The 15,808-nt window shown below is 41.9% G+C and overlaps 2 long non-coding RNA genes across 6 annotated transcripts in view; one reads left to right on the top strand and one right to left on the bottom strand.

Annotated features, from left to right (window-relative positions):
- Positions 1–611: 611 nt before the first annotated feature.
- Positions 612–8,412, bottom strand: LOC102078438 (uncharacterized). Its single transcript, XR_266599.3, has 3 exons — positions 8,305–8,412; positions 1,204–1,366; positions 612–692 (listed from the first exon to the last, which is right to left on the bottom strand). It is a non-coding gene; the product is annotated as an uncharacterized LOC102078438 (long non-coding RNA).
- LOC102078505 (uncharacterized) overlaps positions 8,308–15,808 on the top strand; it is a 60,191-nt gene continuing 52,690 nt past the window's right edge. For 4 of the 5 annotated variants that reach the window (XR_003222210.1, XR_002063724.2, XR_002063725.1 and 1 more), the window contains exon 1: positions 8,308–8,392. This is a non-coding gene — a long non-coding RNA (uncharacterized LOC102078505). The remainder of the gene's footprint in view (positions 8,393–15,808) is intronic. The other variant, XR_003222209.1, reaches the window with a different exon arrangement.

Genomic DNA, 15,808 nt, shown 5'->3' with positions numbered 1-15,808 from the left:
GGTTTAGTGCATATAAAAACAACTCAGTGAATAGCTTCACCATGCAAGTTATTCACCAGTTAAGTTAAATAAGCCTCACAGCTACTGTCACGACCCATTATGTGGGGAGTAGGCGAGACAGCTAAACACCACTTCCACACAATTTAGATGCAATAAAACACTGACAGCTTTTTTATCCACTTCATTAAGCCAGTAATTTCTTATAAAAATCTCCCGCATTAATCCTGCCGATGGTTTCCCTGCGGTTCCTTAAGCTCTCCTCCAACCTTAGCCGCCTTGCTTTGATGCTTACTCAAATAGGCGCTAATTTGAGATAAATTATGCATCCACATGTAGCCTACCCATGCCAAAGAATATAAAGTGTGACACTGTGAAAGATGGTGAATTAAAGCAAAGTGTGATACCTTGACGGACTAATGGCAGATGGGTTAGGCCTGTCAGCCGGATGGTTTGTTGATCTGCATGTCACTTCACATTTGAAGAAGTAGAGAGGTCACGCTTATGATGTTTTGAAGGTCATTTGGAGTCACAGCTATTCCTGGAAGACCTTGCGGTGAGATGCAGAGCCAATGATATACTTAAATAAAGACACTCTGAAAGAATAAACTGAGTCATTTTTAGTTCTCCTTTAATTCCAATATGAATATCAAACATTTTTGATTCCATGCAGGGAAATTCAAGTGTCACACCAGCTGAAATACAAGAACAGATGCACACATAAGTAAGTTCAACAGTCAAAATTTCTATCTAAATATGAGCATCTTTTATACGCCAGCGTAGCTCGAGAAATTAAAAGGTCCTTAATTCTCTATACGCTGACGCGAAGTACATAGAGACAAAAATAGTAGCAAATAAACTGAGGCGGCAACAAAATCTGAATACAGAAAAAGCACTTGGGGGAACAAAAATTGTCTGGTGGTTAATGTGTCTCATGCCTGCAGACAGCTTAAAAAGCAGCTATTGCACTTGTACTGTAGCAGCAAAAACAAAGCGTGCTTCTAATAATGCAAAACCTGGATGTGTGCACTTCATCCTGAGCATGTTGCAGGTGTATTTATTGTCAGTTCGCTGAAACCCCCCCCCCCGAAAACCTCTCTGCATTTACCCAGGTTGAATTTAAAGTGACTGAAGTAAACTACATGCAATCAAGATATTGGTAAAATAATATCCATGAGCTACTGTTTACTGAAACACCTGGGTCACCTCGTGTCCACTCTGTATCACAGTGACTGAAAAGAATCTGTAGATGGGGCTGTTGTCTGCTGTTTCAGCTGCCGTCTCTCGCTCTTTGGCCGGTCTTTCTGCTCCGTGGTGCAGGCAACATGGAGATCAACATCACACGCGGAGACCTTCCAGTCAGAGAGAGCTGGAGAAAAAGGAGACTGTGGGGAAGTTGAGGAAGCAGCAGAGAGCGAGCCGCATGATGTACAACTGTAATTTGGCGCTGCAGCAGGTCTTGAAATTGCCTTGCTTTATCAAAGGCAACACTCCTCCTTCCCCTGTCCCTAATAAGTAAGCTTAACTAATAATGAAATAAAGCGAGCAGAACATACTTTTGCCTGTGATGTCATGCCCACTTCCGCACGCCGGTCCGCCCATCATCTCAGATCTCTTAGTATCATTACGACGACGATATTGCTATTACGTTCTTAATAAAACTCAGTCAGCGGTGTGCTATCTCCCATCTTTACATTTTATTAACCATGCTTATGAGAGATGAGGGAAAAATGATGTGGCTAAGTAAGACGTCTCGGATAGGTGACAGATGTAATACAGGCTACATGGGAGCTCCAGTGAGAGCAATTATCCAGCATAGACAAGGTAAGCTGGTGCTGAGATGATCTGACATCAAAAACTGTAAGCAAGGCAGTTAGTAGCACGATCATAGCAGTTCTGCTTTGCCTATAGTCAAAACTGGAGTTCCTAATAGCGTCTAATAACTGCTCCAAAATATGCACAAGGCATCTTTTAAATCACAAAAAACAGATGCCTAGTCGTGTAACAGGATAAAGGGTGTTCAAAAGTTCTTTTTTTCTACCTTTCTTCTTTTAAAAAGGTGGCTAACTTAAGAGATTTGTGTGTCAGATTGCCAATCATAACAGAAAAGTAATAAAGGCATTATTTGAGCAGTAATTGAGTCAGTAAGTCACTGCCTTGGTCCAGCTTCTTTGCTTACTCATAAACTATCCTCCTTCATTTTGGAGGCTTTATTTGTTATCTCTCTGGTACCTAGGTAAAAAAAAAATCAGTCAAGTGGACAAAGCTTAAGTAAGGAAATACAACTTTCATGGGGATATTTTGTTATCCAATAAAAACCCATCCATGCCGAAAACACCACCTGATTTTCCCACAGCCGACACACAAACAGAAAACCTAGTTTGAGGTTTCTGTTGCAACATATCATTAAAGCAAAACAGACCTGTCATAAGGTGTTCACTTCTTTTTTTTTGAGAAGCTAACCAGCATACCAAACTGCTCTACTACCCTTAATGTGCAGCAATGGGAGAAGCGGTATGAGGAGAGGGGAAAAGGATAACGACAGTGGGAGTTAGAGGAAGGGACAGGCGTCTCCTGCATTTTCTGGTCAGGCAGCAGAGCGTGGAGCGAAGGGGCCAGCGGGCCAGCAGCCAGCTAATGGGGACCAGCAGTGAGCACGGGGCCAGGGACAGCGCTGACAAAAGGAACAGCGACAGATGCCATTATCTCAGCCTCATGCAGATACAATGGAGCTGGACAACACGGGTCCTGACACTTGCAGACATTTGTGAGCGAGCGTGTGGGCCGAGAGAAGGGGGCATGTATGTGTGTGCGCGTGTGTACACTGTGAAGTTAATAGAACACGATGGAGGGGAAGTGGATTATCATGGAGACTACAATTTCTTGGTAACACTCTGAGCTCCGCTGCACCCCTTGCATGCATGCGTGCATGCGCGTATGCAATTCACGTGTGTATTTGAGTATAGCCTACATGACCTCATCTTGTTACAGAAAGACAGCTGGATCAGTCACCCATCACTTGCTTAGAATTCAGGGGCATCGTGGAAAGCACACCACATTTGGTTTCATATTTCTCTGGGTGCTACTCTTGGACTTAAATTATGCAGCGTTCACTTCAACCAAGGATGTTCTGGTCATTTGGACAACCAAAAACGTGTCAGGGTGGGGTTTGCGAGGGGAGGGGGATATTAGCTGGCTGTGGTGATGCTTTTAGCAGGATTGGCAAAGGCAGAGAAGGGCTGTTAAGCAGCAGTTTTTGGGAGGGATAAGAAATGTGAGCTTTAGCCAGTGTAGTGCGGTGACATGGGACAGCGTTATTGACTGTGGCGGTGCATGCTGACAGTGGATTGTCAGCCCCTGCAGTCATTTGCCAGACTGAGCGAATGCAAGGATCAGAGTTCTTGGAGCTTAGAGAACGAGAGCAAAGAAAGTGAGACAGGGAGGGATGGCACGAAAAGGAGAGCAGAGACTGGCAGCCATACAAATGCAGGAATATAAACATAATACACACACACAAAAACACACGCACACAAACACACACTGAGATGTGGGCGCCCCGCAGAGTGTCTGACACTGATGCTGCCAGACTAATCAGGGTACTCTCCCACTCTCTCACTTGCTCATTAGTATTAGAGGAGAAGCCAGACAGTTGTGACGTTGCAACGAGGTTTTGTCTTGCCGTTGTAACCATGTTTGGTGTGAGAGGGTAAGCAGTGATTTTAGAAGTGTTTGAAACAGGTCTGTGACATACTTTGAATCCACTCTCACATGATAGATTGAGCGGTAATATTTTTTTGTTGTTGTTGGCTATGTAGAAGCTGTCTGCTTTAATAGATCAGTAACTTTAAAATACAATATCTGAATACATTTTACAGACTTGTAGCATCTCATTTCTGTGTAAGAAGGAATTTGTGTGGCTGCAAGGATTCTAAAGGCAAAAAGCTGGCTAATGAAATCAGCAGAGGCTGAATATCTCAGATTCAAGAGAATTTTGGAAAAAATCGGATATTTTTTCATCTATTGCTTGAGAAATTTTTCATATATTCAAGCCAGCCTTGACTTGCATTATTTTAAAATTCAAAACAGAAAAAGGGGGTCCAGGTGAAGAACTGCAGGAAAGCTATGACCAGGACACAGTTATGTTTGTGCCTGTAGTGCTTTCTAATTACTTAACATAACTTTATTTTGTCATTTCAGCCAACACCTTTGACATAATGTTTTGCCATTTGAGGTGTGGTGTATTCATTTTGTGACATATAATGAATAAAAAAGATGTCCCTAGTTTACATGATGAGGTTTCAGGTCAGATTTGCTGACCTTATCATAACCGATTTACTCTTCAAACTAAACAAAAAAATGTATTAGCCATAGGTTGTGTTTTGTAACAGTTTATCTCAAAGTGTTTGTTTGATGCAGCCTGTTTTAGTTCAAAAAAATGCATAAATCTCAGGATTTATGCATCCTTTCATATCAACCCACCGGTAACAAACGTAAAAACCAAAGCAAAACAATTTTCCTTCTTTCTCCACTCATTTAGCTCCCCCTCATTTTTATAGGACTTTATTAATTCTCGAGAACACAAGGGGTTAACAAAAGACCCTAGACCTTTCCTAAAAATAACATTTGAGGGAAAACCTGCTCTTGCATTAACCAGTGTGTCAGCAGTAAATCCTTCACAACACTCTCACACAAACTGACTTTATTAGCTGTTCCATTAATGCCCGTCTATTTTTTTTATGTTTTCCCTTTACGGTCCCAGCATGACTTATACAACCAGAGGTTTGCTTTTCGTGATTTGTTGCCCCTAAATGGAATAACAACAGCAAGAAGAATACCGAAACGGCTACTGCCAAGACATTACAAAGGCTCCTCGGCGCTGAACGGCACAAGGCAAAAGACTAGCGTTGTTATAGCTGTCAAAAAGGCCTCTGAGAATGCCCGCACCGAAGTGCGTTTAAAAGTGATGGAGTGGGCTTGAGTAAAGAGAGCTTTTAATGCAACAGAACATAAGAAAACAAAGATCCTAAGGTCATATTTAAGTGTGTTATTGACTGGAGCAAAAACAAATCTAAACACAACTCATACATAGTACTTTAAAAGCTTAAACTAACTCAATAAAACTCATGTAGTTGAATGTGGGACCACTGAACAGCAGTCATAAAAAGAAGGTCTTTAAATAAACCAATAAAATGTATATTCAGATCTCAGGGAAAAGTACAGAAAAAAAATCAAAAGTAATGATGCAGAAAACTCCCCCTTTGTCTGGCATATTATTACATATCGCATTATTGATTTTCACTGAAGCATCAAGTAGTGTTTTCGTCTCACAACCGATTGTAACTGCTTTATATACTGTTAATATAGTCAAGCAATCCCAAAACTACAAGTCAGGTCAGAAGTTAAATCGGAGACAGCCTGCGATGATTAATGTGGAGCAAAAAGGCTTCCTGCACTAATCTGTATTCATTTTTTTAAGACCTGCAAATTAAACAGCAAGAATTCAACACATTAAACGATTTCCCTTTGGGTGCATGAGATTTCTGTGCATCCCAAAAGAGTTGCAAATTGTTCTTGAAGTTTTACACCGTGACAATGCTGCTTTTACTCTATGTTATTAATGTTAGGCTGGGGCACAAAATAGGACTGTGTTAGAGTTTCAGGATATTAATAAGAAAAGAAAGTTGAATGAAACCAGCACTTGGGTCCAAATAGAAAAACCTAATAAATGCAGTGAAGGAAAAAAAAAGAATGCCTTGCTCGGAACTATATTGGAGAAGAAGCATAAAGTCATTGAAAATGCCTTTTTCAGAGTTTCAAGGAACTTTGGTGCAGAAAGTTATGGGAGTTATAAGAAAGGCAATGGGCATGGATACTAAAATAAAAATAGTGCTTCCATTTACGAATAGATGATCAAAGCAGCCAGATGATCAGACTGTAGATAGAGATGGCTGAGAGAGCCGGGGTCGCAGGGTTATGTTTGTCTTTGGACACTCTGTGCACACTCTTGACTGGGTGCTCACTCGTTTCCCCCCCAGAAAACTTTGGAAACTTGGGTGTAGTTTCTGACTTTTGTCCCTCCTTCCTTCTTCCCTTCCCTGTTTCCTTTCCCTCTACCACTCAATCTGGGAGTCATGCTAATGACCCCGCTGTCTGCCCTGGCAGTTTCTCATAACACAACTTATCAGCACAGAGCAGGAGTATGGGTATTTTTAAACTCTCTTGCACACACACACACACACGCACTTACATGCATATACTTTCTTACTATTCAGTAGACTCGCGGGGAACCTGTGCTGAGGTCCAGATTGAAAATGTGATGTGTGCTAATGCATTCAGAACAGAGGTGAGGTTGGTCCTTTCCTTTTCTGTAAGCCAGCAGTGGGAACACCAGCCCCAATATGGTAAGCTAGAAAGGCGAGCACATTACAGTGGCTGAGTAATGAGAACCATGGAGCTCCAGTCATTCCCACATTCACACACACACACAGAGGCTGGTCTGTGGGAGTGTGTGAAGCAGTATAAGACTCCAGCAGAGTAGTACCAGTGCTATCCTCTCCTGATGGTGATGCTGTGTGAAGTGCAGAGCTGTTCGACACAGACTCCAGCTGCTGCTGCCCTGTATTCAAATGGCACCACAAGACATCGGCACGCTGTCTCTTGGTTCTTATTAGACTCAGCCTCTCACTCTTTTTGTCTCTTGTCTTTTTTTTTTGTTTTTTCTTCTCCCAAACCTCTCAACTTATGTACACCCGCGGCATCCCACTTTTGCTTTGCTTCCCCCCCTCTCTCTCCGCCTCCCCTTTTCTTTACTTCTTTCCTCTTCTTGTCATGTGTTCTGTGCTCTTGTGACTGTTAGGCATCAATTTGTGGCACATCAAAAGATGTGGAGGGGGGGAAGAGGATGCATGGGGAGAGAAGTTTATAAGTATTCTTAATTTATTTGCTGAGTGCCTTCAAAGGAACATCTGAGAATCTCAGCGCTTTATTTATGTCAATTGCTGTTTTTTTTGTTGCTTTTTTTATTCCACAGTCATGCAACTTTTACTTGTAAAAATCGAAGTGGGATCAGTCAGGTTGTGTACATGTGCTAAAAATACACATTGTAGCATGCAGCACATGTCAGTGTGTGCATTTGTATTTGTGAGTGGGTGTTCTGTGACAGCAAACATTTTCACGAAGCGTAATAGAGAGGTGAGACACTGGAGTTTGCAGCATGCTAGTTTTCCACTTTATCACATGCACTCAGGTCCACACAAAGTACAAACAATGAGTCAGCCTTATATAAAGCATATGAGGGATGTATGTATGCAGGGTTATGGTGCACTGATGTTCATCTAAAGTTTGGAAAGAATGTTTAAACGACATTTACACATTTAGAAACCATGTAAATGTATTCACAAGGTATATATAGTCACACCGACACATTCTTGCTTACTGTAACATGTTGAAAACTACTTTTGGGGAATTTTATCTTAAAAAAGCAACAATATCGGTATGTAAGATGCCTACTGAAGGGGAGTTTTTTAATATATTTCACACATGGTGTCAATAGGATCTATATGCTTAAAGGATGGACAAATTTATATAACTGAAAGAAGCAAGATGAAGGAAATTCAAACATGAAAAATAACAACAAAAAATAATAAGTTTCCAAGTGGTAATTATTATTATAGTTAAATAATCAGTTTCGTCACTTAAAGCATTCGAAATAATGGAAAAAAAATAGGCCCATCAGAATTCAGAGTAGTGCCTGGTTAGTATAAATACTTTTTAAATGTTTTGCTTATATAAATAAATAAATAAATAAATAAATAAAATGCTCTATAGCTCTATAAAAACTTACACATAATGTATCGCTCAATATTGGCATACGATTATTAATGTCACATTGGAATGTCACACCACTCTGCATTTAATTATTTGTTATTATTAATTTCTGTCTCTTTTCTACGGGTCACCCCCCAACTGGTCTCGGCAGCTGACCGCCGTCCCTGAGCCGGTTCTGCCGGAGGTTTCTTCCTGCTAAAATGGAGTTTTTCCTTCCCACTGTTGCCAAAGTGCTTGCTCATAGAAGGTCATATGACTGTTGCGGTTTTCTCTGTTTTCGTTGTATTATTGTAGGTTCTTTACCGTAAAATATAAAGAGCCTTGAGGCTATATGAATTAAATTCAATGGAACCTGGACACCATTTAATTTTTAAGGGCAACAAGCATGAAGGGCATATAGAAAAAAAGGAGTGTAGAGTGGTGTGACGGCATACTGGATGCAGGTGGTCTCATGTAGAATTAGTGAGTTTAAAAACTTACCTGTTGTACACCTGTTTCTCACTAGAACCGGAAAACGGAGGTGATGAATTCGAAGATACCGGTAGCTGAAAAATGAAGTTGACCTCTGGTGAGTGCGCATGCTTGACGGCTGCCTAAGCTTACTTTACTAAAAAGTTAGCACAATAAGCTAGTTTAATATCAGTATCAGTGTGCGTAAGCTAGCAAACCACCAGTCAGACTACGATATAAATAAATGAGAACCATAGACTGGAGTAAAGTTTAGTTCTGAGGGTGGATAGTGGACTCTAATTCAACTTTAAATAGACTACACGGTGCGTTTTGGCAAGTATTCTTTAGTGAGGTTCAACTAATCCCCGTTAGTACAATATTTGTTGGGTTAATTGTTAGTATTGTTACTAATTGTAGGAAATAAACTGATAATTAACCCAACAATGATTATCAGTAACTGCAGGATAGTTAAATAAAACACTGATTGGGTAGTTCGGATGCTATTAATTGTATCTCTTTGTCAAAGAGATACATCTAATAGTAACTTACTAACTAACTCTGTTTAGCTGCTTTGGTCTAAGGGTCTAGTTTACTAAAAAGATGTCTTATTTCCTATTTCTCAATTTCCTATAGCAGAAAAATGCAAAACAATTTCTGCAATCTAAAAGAGACAGAAGGAACCAAAGAAAATTTCCCCCAGTCTTTTCTGAACTCACTGAAAAACCAAACTGGACTAAAACAGCAGAAAACAAGCAAAACAAAAATATTTTTTGTTTTCAATTTGATAATATCTTCTAGTAGAGCTCCACCAGCTGTGGAATTTTAGATCAGTACCCATGTTTAAAATAAAATTTTCCCAGTAGCTCAAAGTCTTGATTGATTTCCTCCTTTGTGCCAAGAAAGTAAAGACATTTTCATTGAGTACCAATTTATTCATATTTAGAAACTTGATCCTGCAAACCTGTTGGAACTTAACACAAAACAGGGGAATATTGGACAGTGTTTACTTTGATTTTTTAATGTGCTATCCCTTTCTTTTTGCTACCATGCAAGATCACTGCTTGAATGTTGGCATGTTGAGTGGCGTTCAAAATGACTTTAATTTAGTGTCTGCTATCACTTGGCGTGCCTTGCATAGTGCCTGAGTGGAGTTTGCAGTGAGAGGAAACCTGAACTGTTTATTATTTCTGAGGCAAAAATAAGACGGAAAACCTTCAGTCAGCACTCGGTCCATCTGAGCCGGACTCATTTTAAAAGACAAGCAGCTCTTCCACTGAGAGATCCAGGGTCACCAGTATATGCTAATAGGAAATCTCTGTGGACTTGCAGTTTCTCATCACATAACCCATCTGCACAACACAGTGGCTGTGTATTTTAGACTCTGCTGCAGCCCGCCTTCCTCTCTTCCTCCCTGTCTTTCTCTCTCCCCTCTTCTGTCTTACTGTCTTTTCTCAGACTCGCATATATGTGGTGGTTTGAGCACAAGCAAGAGCACCTAAACTCACACACACAAAGTGCGCACTCACGCACACACACATACACACGCGCACACAGCAGGAGTGGGGCCTGCAGCTCCTGGGTGTTTTGCGGGTTGGATTCACACCGATGCTTTCTCTGACTGCACTATTGTTATTTAAATGTGGGAGGGCGATCAGCAGCAAGCATTAATGGCATCCTCAGCACTGCGGATTCTGCACAAGACACACACACTTGCACGCACAAAAGCGTACGCACATAGACATGCACACGTGCACGTGCGAGACTCACACTTTCACGCAAACCTTGTGGATGCACCTTGAGGGCCATATGAATAACAAATACCTCTGCCATCTGCAATACCACAGAGTATTCCCGACCATTTCGGCACATTAGTCAGCAGTCCTTTGACTTAGGCTCTCCACGCACTACTTGGTGTATTAGCAGCAATCTCCCTCGCCACGATACGCTGCGTTTAAGAGAGTGCAGTTTGAAGAGAAGTTTGTTTTCTAAGCTTAAACTTTATGTCGCTGCCGATCTGACCTTGTCTTCTCGAGTTTGATGTAATGGGAGGTGCTTGAGTCATTTGCTGCGGCGATGTTTTGTTCTGTCAAGGCCAATCTGAGCCCAGCTCGAATACCTGTGGTGATGGTATCGTTTTAAACTGGTGAAGACCTCCCCCACCTCCCCGACACTGCCAGACCAAATGGGATTAGACAGGCACCCCTGGCCATTAACACTTGATCCTTACCTGATTTCTTTCTCCCTAGGAAACCACGGCTGAAATAGTCAGACATGTTGCCTTTCGATTCCACATGATAAAAGATGTTAGTTCAGAACTGTGGCAAGTGAGTCCAGCGGTCTTATAATGCAGCAAAATGAATTTGGAAGAAAGTTTTGTTGTCTTCCAAGTTCATAATGTAGTAGAAATTATATGCAGTGGAGTATTTTTTAAGGTGCAACACAATATTTGAATTTGAGGCTTAGCTCAGTACTGTCATTGTTGGTGGTTGTGATTGTTTGACAGAATTTGGCAGTTACATATATTCTCAGGGGCTGAAATTCACTTAGGGTACCAACTTAACCAACCAGAAAATTTTGTTTTCAGTAATGTGTAGACACAGATTACTGAGATATACATCAAACTTTCCTGCAAGGTCAAAATGGACATAATTGATGCTTTTGTATAGTCCATTTTTGCAGGATATTTCTAGTTTTCAGATGAGTGCATATTATAGGTATTATACACCGGATTCCCTAACAGACTTGTCACATCTATAGACAATCATTTGGAGATGGTTTTGGAATATCTGTGAATTTCAGTTGAAGCATATATGGCGACAGGTCTGAGAATCCCGCTAAACTCCCAAGCTGTCATAATGTTATGTTTGTTGACACTAAGGTTTTGTTTGACATTAGATAGCCAACATTTAGGCACACTTAGTGAATTTCACTTATTATTTAAATTGCTCTTTTAAGTATTCTATCAGGAAATTATTGAACAGCTCTCCAAGTTTATCATGTGCAGACTTTAAGTTGTTAGTGTCCAAACTGTGCGATATTAAAAACTGCAGTGGCATCTCTACATTTTTGCTCAGCAGCTGCAAAGTTTGTGATATGGGGCTAATAATGTTGTAGCCTGTAGTTATTTACTAAGATAATAGCTTTCCCACCTGCACCGCGCAAAATTCTTTTGTTTTGCTCTTTTTTTCCAGCTAAAATTTGAATATGATTTTAGATGCTTCAAGCCTCGCTGAAAGATGTTGATATCACTTAAATGCTAAAGTGTTTAGCACTTTTCTAATATCACTTTTAGGTCAGATACATCAATAGATGTTTTGATAGATTACTTTTCAATTTGCCTCTCAGAAATTTGGGTAATTGTTTATGTAATCAATGTTAAAGTCAAGATAATGTAAATTTGGTGTATCACAGAACACATTTTCTCATTTCTGTGTAATTAAATAAGCAATTATTTAATAATTATTGCTTACAGTAATGGGTTAACTAACTACTTTCTCTGAAAGAAAGCGTAAGAACTAGTAATTACATATAGTTATTATTAAAAAAATACTAGAAGGCACTTTTTGTGACAGGAGAGCTGATTTGGAGAGCTGGCAAGCATCTCTGAGTTTATGAGCACAAGAATCTCCTCGGTTCCTTGGAAGTTTGCCTTTCATCGATGTTGATATTTAAATGCAAGCGTTTTTGAGGAACATTCACGAATATGTGTTTTTGTGTGTGTGTGCGTAAGAGTGCATCTGTGTGAGTCCGAGTGTGTGTTGCAGAGTGTTGTCAGAAGTGATCCTATTTTCATTACTCACTGGCTCAAAGGAGGAGGTGAGGCCCTGGCTTGCAGCAGTGATAAATGCATTACCCCAATAAACCCTGTCTCCACTGAGGTGCTGAATGCTGACACGCACACACACAAAAACACAGACACGAGGGAGGTGGTGAGGGAGGAGGTGGTGACAGAGAGAGAGTAAGAAGGATGTATAGATGGAAGGAGTGAAGAGACAATCAGATAAGGAGAGAAAGACAGTGACAGCTAAGAGGAGATGAGAAAGAGAAGATGGAGGAAGAGAAAGGAAAAAAAACAACAGAGGTTGGAATACAGGGGAAAAGTGAAAGGGAAAAGTGACAGGTGCCCAGGAAAACGGAGTGACAGCAGAGAGAGGAGACGGAAGAAAGGATGGAGGCAGACACTAAAGAGAAAGAATGAGAGAGAGAGGAGGGGCAGGTGGAGGGAGTGGTGGGTGCAGAGAAGCAGAAGGTTAGGGGTAGAGGGGTGCTAATGGCTGTATGCAGAGCAGGACTGGAGGGCACGCGGGGGCTTGTGGGAGCAGAGGAGCAGCAGGGTAGGTGGATGGTTTCACTAGGTATAGATAGGAAGGGAGGTGAAGGATCAGTGGTGTCCAGCTGGCCTCTTCCTCTGCCCCTCATTAGAGTAGCACAGGTCTGTTGAGAATAGTAATCCAGGAGGAGATGAGGTCCATATTCTGTGTGGAGTGTTCATTTCCCCACATGTAGCTTTAAGTTTATTAAATTAACCGTATTCCTGCCTGATCTAACCTACATTAAGAGAAATTCTCACATATGCACACTCCCACTTTTGGATTCAAACCCAAAAAGCTGAGTTTATTTATCAACGTGCCATCAAATTGAAATATTCTAAATGTCTTCATGTAATATTGATTTCATCCACACACAGCCCGGCGCATTTGGTATCATTAAAATGTGGGCATCTGCACTAGAAGTGTGGTATTGAACAAAGTTTGGATGCGCAGCACAACTTTGTAGTGATTGACATAAACGGTCAGTATGCCAAACTGTGTGTGTCGTTGATATCGTGCATGTTTTTGCTTTTTATTTTGGTGTAAAAACACAGATGTACATGATGTTTAATGTCTTAGGCAGATACACTATGTGCTAGTTTAGGCATCCATGTCTGTGGCCAAAAAATGCTTGTGTGGGCATATTATAGGATGAATGTGTGTGCAAAGGCTGTATGGTTAAAAAGTGTGTGTGTTTAGTAAGAATGCATCTTAGTGTATGTATTTATAAAGGCAGTTGTTTATGTTTGTGTAGCATATGTGTGTGCATATATGGAATGAGAATATAAAGAATCTGGCCTTGTGTGTATGCAGTGTTTTCATGAATATTTGTGAATGACTGTGGGTGTGTGTGCTCAAACTCCTAATCACCAACTCCCTCCCTCTCTCTCTCTCTCTTCTTTGCCTCCCAGCCCACCGCCTCTGGTAATGAGGTGAGGGTAGGAGCAGATCAGAACCCTTAGCGAAGTGGACTGGCCCCGTCCTCAGTCGCAGCTACATGCGGGTCAGGCCTCCCTCATTAGCCGCCATCACTGTGACATCACAGGTGAAAGCGGCGGTGTGCAAATTGAAAACACCAAGTTCACCAAATCAAATCAGAACCCGAACAAAGATCTGCCAAGTCTGAGCTTTAAAAAAAAAGGGGGGGGGAAAGAGAAAATAGAAGAAAGTGTTAAGCAGGTCTTTTTAAATGTATTTTTTTTTTTTGATTTTTAATGAATTAGAGGAGGAGCTGGATGTTGTGTGTTGAAGTGGTGGGAGGGTGTCTGAGAGGGGCGAGAGGGGAGAATACAATTAAAAGAGAGCAGAGAGTCAGGGGGACTGACCTGGTGATGGGAGAGGAGAAGGGGCAGTTCTGAGTGCACGTGAACCACATAATGAAAGGTTGAACTTTTTGTGGCCAGGCTGGCATACCAAATCAACTCACCCTGGGAGTGTTGAGGGGGACAAGAGGGGAAAGAGTCTGTAGTGCGGCGTGAGAGAGGGAGGAAGGAGAAATGGAAAGATCAAGTGACCCGAATGAAAGAAGCAAAGGCGAAGGAGAGGCATAGACTTTAACGAGGGACAAGGGAGGTAGAGGGGGACTGAGCATGGGAGGGACAGAGGGATGCAGACCAACTAGCTGAATGAGTAGCGAGGAGGAGGCTGGAGAAGGAAAGGAGGGAGAGACGGAGAGAGTGAGAGGCCCCCACTACGTGGCTGCCATGGGGGCCTGAGTGACAGAAATTAATAATTAGTGACAATGATTGACAGCACTCCCTCCATCTGCGGCTCTCTGCCGCCTCGCAACGCCTGCCTCCGCCAGCGACCGCGGGCACAATGAGCTCCAGAGGGATTGTGGGAGACGCACTTGATTGACAACTGCCTCCTGGAGAGATGAGGGAGGTGGAGTGGTGGGCTGAGGCAGAGGAGAGAGAAAGGAAGGAGTGAAAGAGAGGAGGGTCGGTGTAGGAGAGGGAGCGATGGAGGGAGAGGTGGGTGAAAGGGGCAAAGAGGGGACGGAACAAGAGAGGGGGGTTGGGAATTTAGGAAGATGGTCAGAGATTGAGGGAAGAAATGCTGCCATCAGCTCCTTTCCGTCTCCTCTTCTATTATCATCCCCACTTTCTCTATCACACCTAGAGTTGCTCATATTGCCATTCCCTCCTCCACCAGCGCCCTGACACTAGCAGCCTTATGCAAAAGTGACAAATTTACCACAGAAGGGAGGAAATGGATAAATAAAGAGGAGAAAATGAGAAAGCGGGGTTGAGGCCTCGGGTTTCCGTGGTGAGGGGGAATAGCCTGTAAATAGTCATCAGCGGGGAATTTGTCACTCTCTCTGCTTCTGTCCTGTCTCTCTTTTCCTCGCGCCATCCTTCTCCACCCTTCCATCACTCCTGCTAGCCATCCCTACTTTCTTTCTCTTTGCTGTCAGCTGTGACACCACGAAGTGTCTCGGGTTTGCTATGTGCCTTTTCTTTCTCTGGAGGTGGAAATGCATCCGTGTAGGAATGAAACCTTGTATGACGATGCGCAGACCTCATGACATGAAGTCAAACAAATGTCATTTCTCCAACACATTTTTTCCTGTCCTTTTTTTCCCCCCTTTTTCTTTTATCTTTGTTCCTTATCCGCCCGTCACATTTTTCTTCTCTCCCTGCCCTGTCTTTTTTTCTTTCATTTCATTCCCTTTTGATACCCTTTTTCATCTACTTCCCTCTGGTGTACCCTTCTCTTCATCCTTTTTCCTTCCATGCCAGACCCATTTCAGCCTGCCATGACATGGCCTGAGCTAATGTGCTCCAGTACGGCTTAATCGCTGCACAGGTCTCCAAGGCTTACTGCTACACACAGTAACAAAGTACACTACTTACCTCAGGGCCACACAGAGAATAGGCTTGTACAGAACACAGCGAGATCCAGTGGGAATCAGTTTCACATCACAACACATTATTGATTTTTTTTTTTTCTTCTCTCCCCCCAAAACAGACACGTTTTTCATTGTTGCCTTAACCTAGCTTCCTATCTCTCTGTCCTTTATAGAGATGGGGAGGGAGCTTAGGATTAAGGTCATGCCCTAGAGGTAAATGCTGTAATGGGTCTTTTTTTTCCAGTTTTAACGGTTAACATTTTTTCTACTGAGAGTGAACCCATCACTGGTTAGTTTGCACTTTTTTTTGCTATGTCATGTTGCAACAGCTTATACCTCTTTCTCTCAAGACTTCTGCAGCACTGCAATGAAC

This window comes from Oreochromis niloticus, linkage group LG11 (genome assembly GCF_001858045.2).
Source record: "Oreochromis niloticus isolate F11D_XX linkage group LG11, O_niloticus_UMD_NMBU, whole genome shotgun sequence".
Taxonomy (NCBI): Eukaryota; Metazoa; Chordata; class Actinopteri; order Cichliformes; family Cichlidae; genus Oreochromis; species Oreochromis niloticus.
This window is presented reverse-complemented; position numbering and strand designations above follow the sequence as displayed.